This window comes from Colobus angolensis, unplaced genomic scaffold, assembly GCF_000951035.1.
Source record: "Colobus angolensis palliatus isolate OR3802 unplaced genomic scaffold, Cang.pa_1.0 Scaffold103, whole genome shotgun sequence".
NCBI classification, from domain to species: domain Eukaryota; kingdom Metazoa; phylum Chordata; class Mammalia; order Primates; family Cercopithecidae; genus Colobus; species Colobus angolensis.
The window spans coordinates 630477-639240 of record NW_012111253.1 but is presented as its reverse complement, the minus strand read 5'-3'; the positions used below and the strand labels follow the sequence as shown (position 1 = coordinate 639240).

General features: G+C 39.4%; 1 protein-coding gene across 1 annotated transcript in view; it reads left to right on the top strand.

Moving 5' to 3' along the window:
• The first annotated feature begins 6623 nt into the window (after nt 1-6623).
• LOC105511568 (chromosome unknown open reading frame, human C9orf84) overlaps nt 6624-8764 on the top strand; it is a 105099-nt gene continuing 102958 nt past the window's right edge. The window contains exon 1 of the mRNA XM_011941735.1: nt 6624-6660. The gene's annotated coding sequence lies outside the window, so the exon portion shown is untranslated. The remainder of the gene's footprint in view (nt 6661-8764) is intronic.

Below are 8764 nucleotides of genomic sequence, written 5' to 3'. Positions count from 1 at the left end.
TGGATATTTGAGACATTTATTATAACTTATTCTAGTTCGAATTTGCAAGTTTAGACCCTTGGATGTTATTTATTTTGCAAGTTGGTTCATCTTCCATTAAGTACATAGTGGTGCTATGTGGTGGCTTTTGTGGTCCAAACAGCTAGACTTCCCATTGGTGTGGTTAATCTGGTAAAATATCTAAATGAGCTATCTAATCAAATTTTTGCATCTCTATAACTTGTTTGTTGACATAATAAAGTATTATTTATTTTTTTAAACTTCCATACTCTTATAATGTTAATTTTCTTAGGGAATAATATTTATGTAAATGGCTTATTTTCCCTATCACATTGAAAGAGTAGAATCAATTTGCTTTCCCCAACTAGCATATTTCCTTGCATATAATATATGCTTAAAAATAATTGATGGATAAATCAATAAGTAAACAACTACACATCACAGGGTAGAAGTCAGAAGACCTGAGTTCTCGATCTACCTATGTATTTCTGGGCAAATTGCTTAACTTCACTGAACCATATAATGTGCAAGGTTTTAGGGTAAATATTACCCAGGGAGAGATGAAAGTATCGGGTTAGTACTTCTACTTTTGCCATGGAAATGGCAACCCAATTACCACTCTTTCTTCTGGGTTACAAAGTGAAGTCTAGGCACGGGTAAAGTTTACAGCAAGAATCTTAGCTTACCTGAATTTTTCAATGTGTGTAAAAGATCCAATAAGCATATGATATGTGAAATGGTTCATAATCAGAAAAATGTTGAAGGGTTGAACATATGGGACAGAGAAAAGTAATAGTATTTACAGAGACGAATACTGCCAAAATAGGCTAGAATAACATTTGTCTTCTTGTATTTGAAAAGAGATAATCTACATGAATATGAAATGTTAGGTTTCCCTTCTATACTTGCAAAAATTTATTTACATGCGGTTGCTACCATAGCTCTTTTCCAGCAGTAATTATCCAGCTTAATTAGACTGAATGTTGTATTAAAATGTTCGCTCTCAGCCTATTGGCGCAAAACAGTCCCTTAATGGTGATCAAAAGATAGTATGTGAGGTTACACCTATAAATTAGCAGCCAGAAGACAATAAATTAGTATGTAATACATTTGTGCAATACTTTCCATTCCATATATCCAGATTTTCTGCATGATCTGGTTTGAGCTAATCTGCAATTCTGTCTCGAGCTGATTAACTGCTATATTCATACCATGTCCATTTTGCACAGGCATGTATATGTGTGTAATATTTCACACACAATTGCTCCTGCAAAAACACTGAAAGCCTATATTTAATAGGAAGTGTAAAAAAATTGATAGTCATTATTTCAAAATGACCTAGTGCCAGATGTTAAGAAGTAAATTAAATTAAATATTCATCACAGTGTTTACTCTGGATAAGGCATTGTGCTACTTACACAAAGATAATTAAGACATGGTCCATGGCCCACGATCTCAAGAAGATTGAAGTCTGGTGGGGAAGGCAGACATGAACAAAACAACTATAATGCAAAAGATGAAAAGTGCCCAAAGTGGGATATTAACAAAAATTGTAGGAATGACAAAAGGTAACCACTGACTCTCAATAAGTGTGTCAGTGGGAGGAGGAAATATTTAAACTAAAATTTATAGAATAAATAGGATTTCAACATGTGATCAGAGTACAAAATAAATCAGCAGGAACAAAGACTTAGGAGTAGGAGAATCTCTTTCAGAGAATGGCCAATGGTTCAGGATTTCACAATAAATGGAGTTGAGTGGGTAGTTGTTCCATGCTAAAGATTTCAGATTTTATGCTGTGGTGACAGCTGAAACAATTTGAGCAGGGAAGTGGTATTCTCAACTATTTTAGAAATATCATCCTGGCAGCAGTGTTTAGAATCGCCTAAAGAGAAGAAAAATAAGAGCAACTCATACAAGGATTTGTGAGCTTCTTGGAGGCAAATATTTGTTTTCCCTATTTTTTGCATCATCAGTGCCTAGTATTGTGCCTGGCACAAAGTATGTTCTCAATAAACATTAAATGTTATTACTATAGCCTTAACAGCACAGTGTGTGAGTACAACAATGAAGTTTGATATTATTATAAGAGATTTCCGTAAATGTATGGAATTGGTCTGGACAGTAGAGGGATTTTTTTCCTCCTTCCCATCCTCAGCTTAGTTTATATTCAAGTGTGTTTTATATCAACTTGTTTTATTTCCATTTAGGTTCAAAATAACAATGGTGCAAATAATGGTGAATTAAAATTTATAGGGAAAAGTAGTTGTCTAAGATTCTCATCATGTGCACGATTTTAGAAATAATGATGCAGAAACATTATCCACTAAGAAAAAAACAGATGATTTGGATATGATAAAATTATCTGTAAATATAGAAAGAAAACTATCTTTAGAAATTCACCAAAATGAACGGGGAGAAAACATTTACAAAACATGGATGACCCAAGAGCAAATATTGGTTTTAGAGAGTGTATGATCTCGTTCAGTTTGGGCTCTGAAGTCAGACTGCCTGAATTTGCAACTCTGTCTCACACTTTCAAGCTCATCTTGGGTAAGAGACTTAAGTGGTCAATGCCCCAGGTTTCTCTTCTGTAAACTGGAGTTTGTAATATTTGTAAATTTATCTAGCTTATGAGTTGTTGCACAGTGTTTAGAATAGTGCTTGGTACATAATGAGTGCTAAATAAAATTTAGCTTTTTTTCTTTTTTTTTCTTTTTCCTTTTTTTTTTTTTTGAGACAGAGTCTCACTCTGTCTGTCACTCAAGCTAGAGTGCAGTGGCATGATCTCACTCACTGGAACCTGTGTCCCCCGAGTTCAAGTGATTCTCTTGCCTCAGCCTCCCAAGTAGCTGGGATTACAGGTGTGTGCCACTACACTCAGCTAATTTTTTTTTTTTTTCTTTTTTGAGATGGAGTCTCACTTTGTCACCCAGGCTGAAGTGCAATGGCATGATCTCGGCTCACTGTAACTTCTGCCTCCCGGGTTCAAGCGATTCTCCCTGCCTCAGCCTCCTGAGTAGCTGGGATTATAGGCACCCACCACCACATCTGACTAATTTTTGTATTTTGAGTAGAGATAGGGTTTCACCACGTTGGCCAGGCTGGTCTTGAACTTATGACCTCAGGTGATCCTCCTGCCTCAGCCTCTCGAAGTGTTGGGATTACACACGTGAGCCACGGCACCCAGCCTACCAGCTATTTTTAAGTTAGTATTCTGAATGTGGCAGAGATTGCCGTGTATTTCCTAATATATTTTTTTCTTATATTAATAATAGAATCTCCAAATCGTAACTCTGCATGCAGCTGTTCAGAATGAACACTGCATCTTCCAGCCTTTACTGCAACTAAATGTGACCATGTGACTGGGGCCTGGCAAATGAGATATAAGCAGAAGAGTCATGTGGCAGCTAATGGGAAACTTCCTTAACAGACAACTAGACATCTACTAGATCTCAAAATTTGCAAGTATGAAATTGCTAAGGGTTGGTAAGGATATAGAGCAGTAGAGACTGTTAAATATTACTGATGGGTATGTGAATTGGTATAATCACTTTGGAAAACAGTTTAGTGTTAGTCAATAAATATGAAGATATGTATACTCAATAATTCAAAACTTTTTCCTAAATCTATATTCCAGAGAAACATATATGTGTACTAGGATACATATACAAGGATATTGTAGCAGCATTCTTTGTAATATACAAAAATTAGAATAATCCAAAGGTCCATCAACAGTTGAATGGATAAACTGAAGTATGTTTATAAAATAGGATACTATTGTATCCTATTTAATCATCACATATAATTGAAATCATCATATACAATACATCAAACGAAATTGATGAAATTGAATCATCATACACAATAAACATGGAAGAAGCAAGAATCAAAGTAACACAAACACCAAGATTCAAAAATAGGCAAACTATGTCATTTAGAAATGCATACTTGGGTGAAACACTTTAAAGAAAAGCAAGGCAATGATTACCATAAAGTCAGAATTATAGTAATCTCTAGGTCTAGAGGGAGACTTCCTCTAGGGAGAGTTGTGATTAGAAAGGAAAAGCAGGCTTCTGAAATTCCAATGCTCTGTTTCTTCACTTGAGGGGAGGCTCCATGGATGTTTTCTTAAAATAATTTTTATAACTATACATTGTGGTATAGTTTCTATGTAAACATTATATTTCTATATGAACATTACTTTTCTATGTGAACATTATATTTTACAATTTAAGTTACATATACATAAAGAGACATTGTGCCTTTCGCCTTTGCTCCTTTTCAGTCCTTCCTCCATCCTGCTTCCTGAAACAGAAACTGCCACCTGAGACCATGAAAACAAGGACCACTACACAGAAATATCAGGAAAATGAGCTGGTAGGAAGTTAAGTCCCAGAGGACTTAGTGGGGCAGAGCTGTCATATCAGTCCTTAACCTTTGTACCTCCGGACTTCATGTACATGACAGAGAAATATATCTAATATTATTTTGGAATTTTCTGTTACTTATACAGCTAAGCTGATTTTAACTAAGGCATCTTTACACTAGATTTTCAAAAAGACAACCTACCCAGTAGGAAAATCATTTGATCTCATACACACACAAACATACAGATGCATACACATATACACACATACACAGGCACATGCATAATTAGACAATTCATGGAAGAAGAAATTCAAAGGGTTCATAAACATCTAAAACATGTTTAATCTCAGCAGTAGTCAGAGAAATGCAAATTAAAACAAGATAGAATTTTTCATGCATCAGCCTGGCAAAAATTTCTGAAGAGCAATATATTCAGTACTGTTGGGTATTCAGGAAAATGATGATCCCTTTCTGGTACTGTTAATGTAAAGTGCTATACATTTTTGGAAGGAAAAATGGCAGTATCTGTTAAATTTGAAATGCTCTTACAATTTGAGCCAGCAGGCATAAACAAATCTATGACACAGAAAGTACTCAAGAGCATAGGTCCAAGAATTCTTACTGCAGCATTATTTGTCAAGGTAGAAAACTGGGAACAATCTGTTAATCCATCAGTAGTGGAATGTTTAGATACATCATGGCATGTAGTTACTATAAAATATTATACAGCTATTTTTAAAAGTACTAATTTTTATATATAATTAACCAATCAACATTGTATATACATATCTGAATAAATTTGTATGAACATACAACAAAATGTGAAAAGAATCAAACCAGATTGCTAATACTGGTTACCTGGGAGTTGGGGTGGGAATGGAGATTTCTTTCTCTGTATACATCTTTGGGTGGTTTTCCTGGTTATAGTGAGGATAAGCATGTGTTATTTTTGGTTTTTGTTTTGTTTGTTTTCGAGACAGAATCTTGCTCTGTCCCCCATGCTGGAGTGCAGTGGCATGATCTTGGCTTACTACAACCTCTGCCTCCTAGGTTCAAGCAATTCTCCTGCCTCATCCTCCCAAGTAGCTGGGATTACAGGGGTGTTTTTTTGTTTTTTTTTTTTTTTTTGTATTTTTAGTACAGATGGGGTTTCACCATGTTGACCAGGCTGGTCTCGAACTCCTGACCTCAGGTGATCTGCTGGCCTTGGCCTCCCAAAGTGATGGGATTACAGGCGTGAGCCACCACGCCCAGCCAGTTTTTTTTTTTTAACTTTTACAAAGATATTTAATTTAAAATTGATTTTAATAAAAGGTAGACATCCAAGAACACAGGACGATTAATGCACTTCAATGTTAGGTGAATATCTTTAAAACTGATTATTGTCAAACATTAAATCTATATAACTGAAGCAAACTGCACACTCCTGTACAAAATAAAGGAAGTAACTTAAGAAAATAAAGTGACTTACCCACTGACATTTCACAATTAGTTTTTGAACAATCAACACAAAAGACACCCATGTGTTGGTAAAATAAATAAATGCATGTTACTTCTTGCAATCTTCTGGGAAGGAGTTTAATGCCAAGCCGTTTGATGGAACAGACGGGAGTTAAGAAATATGGAGGAAAGAAAAATTATTCCTCATCAGGCGAGTCTAGCAATACTTAAATGTGTGTATGTAAGGGGGTGGCTTTAATTAAGGTATAAAATCCACCTGCGCCAATTGAAAAGCAGTATCTTCCTAACCCCTCCTCAAAAGTTCTTCTGCTACCAAGCCATGACCCACACCTAGCCAGACCTCTGAGGCACATTTGCCTCCTCCCTCTTGCCTTCTTCTTTCCCCGAATCTGTGTGATTGCTAAATCTTCCCACCCTTACCTCTGGAAGGCTTCTGCCCTCACCCTCCTGCTAACCCTGCCGCGTTTTGCCCGGCCTGGCTAACAACATGGAGCCGTCACTCCCAAAGAGTGGTCTTCCCAACCCTTCACACCCAGCTCTTTCTGACCTCACGCCGACTTCTCCACCGTCACACTCCACCCAGTGATACGAGGGTTCTGCTCACTCCCGAGGACCTCGGCGCTGCCCAGGTTGCAGCCTCGCACTCCACAAGCCTCAGCTCCCTAGGCTGGGCCCACTCGCGGACGGAAGTGTCTGCAGCCCAAGGGGCGGGCCAGGGGCGGGGCCTGTTCTGGCCAATGGAAGCACAGAGTCCAGGCTCAGAGGTCACGTGTCCAGTGGGCGCGAATTTTACCCCAGGAAGACCTCACAGGAGGCGATTTACCTCAGGTAAGAGCCGTGAGAGGCTGTAGGCAGGTGAGAGGGTGTTTTTGAGGGCTGAGGGGAAGAAAAGGTCCTGTGGGACCAAAGAAGTATGGCAGCTCAGGAATCTCAGGAAAACACATCTGTGAGGCACCACCGATGTGGCTCTGTAGAGACAAAACCCCAGACCCACCGTCCACTTAACCTGAGACTAAAAGGTGCCAAGGCCTCAGAGATGCTGGTGGGATTTCAGACAATTAAAATGAATCCAAAGCTGTCAGGAGAAAAAACATCAGCTAGAAGTCATATGGGCTAAACAATAAGGGAAAATAAGTGCACCTCGCTTTCTCTGCGGTGTAACTTTTTTTTGTCTGTTTTAAGACAGAGTCTTGCTCTTCTGTCGCCCAGGCTGGCGTGCAGTGGCGTGATCTCGGTTCACTGCAACTTCTGCCTCCCAGGTTCAAGAGAGTCTCCTGCCTCAGCCTCCCGAGTAGTTGGGATTACAGGCGTCCACCACCATGTCCGGCTTTTTTTGTTTTGTTTTGTTTTGCTTTCTTTGAGACGGAGCCTCACCCTGTCGCCCAGGCTAGGGTGCAGTGTGGCGCGATCTCAGCTCACTGCAACCTCTGCCTCCCGGGTTCAAGCGGTTCTCCTGCCTCAGCCTCACGAGTAGCTGGGATTACAGGCGGGTGCCACCATGCCCAGCTAATTTTTGTATTATTAATAGAGGGGTTTCGCCATGTTGGCCAGGCTGGTCTCAGACTCATGACCTCAAATGATCCACCCGCCTTGGCCTCCCAAAGTGCTGGGATTACAGGTGTGAGCCACCACACCTGGCCCAGGCTAATTTTTGTATTCTTTGTAGAGACAGGGTTTTGCTATGTTGCCCAGGATGGTCTTGGATTCCTGGCCTCAAGTGATCTGCCCGCCTTGCCTCCCAAAGTGCTGGGATTACAGACGTGAGCCACCGCTTCTGGCGGATCTTATGGTTTTTTAAAGTGCGGTTTTTATGCGAGGGAGTGAAAAAGGCAGAAAGCTCCTGATACCTTAGGCTGGTGGGGAGAGGTGGGAAGCCAACCCGAAGATTCACATTCACTTGTGAGTGCTTTTAAATAATCTTGGGGTCTGGCATGGTGGCTCAAGCCTGTAATCCCAGCACATTGGGAGGCTGAGGCAAGAGGATTGCCTGAGCTCAGGAGTTCGAAATCAGCCTGGCCAAGATGGCGAAACCCCGTCTCTATTAAAAATACAAAAATTGCCAGGCAAGGTGGCATCCCCCTGTAATCCCAGCTACTCAGGGGGCTGAGGCAGGAGAATCGATTGAACCCGGGAGCTAGAGGTTGCAGTGAACCGAGATCGCACCATTGCACTCCAGCCTGGGGGACAGAGGGAGACTCTGTCTCAAAAAATGATTTGATTAATTAATTAAATCATCATCATCATCATCATCTTGGGAAAGCTTACTTCCTGGCCTTGTGCCTGACTTCATTATCGTGTGCATTTCCATTTTGGCCCAGTAGATGTCAGTCAGGAAGTAGCATGAGAGAAAATCTTTAGAAAAAGGTAAAGAAAAAAAATTCGAGAATTGCTGCAATTCAAAACTTGATAATTTTAAATTCCCCACTCTCTAACCATGATTTTGTTCGTTTCCGCCATATCTTTGGTTTTAGAAATAAGAGCAATCTATCTTTTTTGCATCCACACACCATTATTAGATGTATTCGATATCTGTATTGCAAAGAAATAAACTTGATAAATGGGGTTCTAAGCATGTATATAACATATGGCATCTTATTAAGTAGTCCATATTTAGCATGAATTTCAGTGGTTGACTTCAATACAAAAGTAATTATTTCTTAAGGTAATTGGTGAGAGTGATAAATATGAAGCTGATAGAAATACTAGGCTTCACAAAAAAAGAAAAGTTAATATAAATGCTGACAATAAGCTGAATGGGTACAATCGGTAGAGTTTAGTTTGTTGTTAACTTTTTGACATGTCTTTTTTTTTTTTTTTTTTTTTGAGGCAGAGTCTCACTCTGTTGCCCAGGCTGGAGTACAGTGGTGTGATCTTGGGTCAGTCACTGCAACCTGGATCCACATCCCAGGCTCAAGCAATTCTAGTGCCTCAG